The sequence below is a fragment of the Lathamus discolor genome, chromosome 3 (assembly GCF_037157495.1).
Source record: "Lathamus discolor isolate bLatDis1 chromosome 3, bLatDis1.hap1, whole genome shotgun sequence".
Lineage (NCBI taxonomy): Eukaryota > Metazoa > Chordata > Aves > Psittaciformes > Psittacidae > Lathamus > Lathamus discolor.
In genome coordinates this window covers 40,181,330-40,182,188 of record NC_088886.1, presented here as the reverse complement: position 1 = coordinate 40,182,188, position 859 = coordinate 40,181,330, and positions in this window count along the sequence as shown.

The window sequence follows — 859 nt, the reverse complement described above, 5'->3', positions numbered from 1 at the left end:
TTTTTTTGGCTGTAGAAGTTGTTACAGTGTAACTAAATTCACTAGTACTTTTTTCCTTAACAAAATTGAGAAAGGTAACCTCAGGGAGCCAGTAATAGAATAATGCCAAAATTGTAACTGCTTCTCTTGCAAGAGACTAATTTTCTTTTATTCTAGGAAAGGTGTAATTGCAATGCTGTCAGTGACCCTGTTGGTTTTGGGCTTGCACTGAGATGTATATACACACAGAGAGAGACATTAATGTTTGGCTGTGTGCTGGGGTGTTGAGAAAGTTTGGTATGTTGTTGTGTTAAAACCAAGAATTCACTTTTGAGGAACACCTGTACGAGTAAAGGACACCGTGTGCCTTCCTGGCAGGCAGCATGGGGTGCTTGGTTTTCTTCAGTCTGTACCTGTTCTGTCAGGTGGCCTGCAAAAGTTTGCTGCGGTATCTTACCTTTGTATGTATCTAACTCATCAGGTTTGTGTGTTAGGTAAAACGAGAGAAATGACACTGGAAACTTCAAGATTTGGTGTCTTCAGGTCTTGAGGAAGCATCTCCCATGTTCCAGAAACTTAAGAGAGCATCATGCCTTCCTGGTAAGCATCAGTTCATGGCACTCTTCAAAAAAGCCACATAGGTGTGTGTATATATATATATACATATATATATATGTGTGTGTGTGTGTGTATATATATGTGTATAGGTACTTGCTGAAGTAATATATTAAAACAATCTTCAGTTGTAGCTTGGTGCTCTTGGCCTGCTATAAGCAAATACCTGTGCTGCTGTAAATCCGCTAGTGAAATAAGAGCTTTGGAAATTGGAAAACAACACATTTCAAGAGCAAAAGTGTGTTCTTCCCTCCAGTGTGATCAG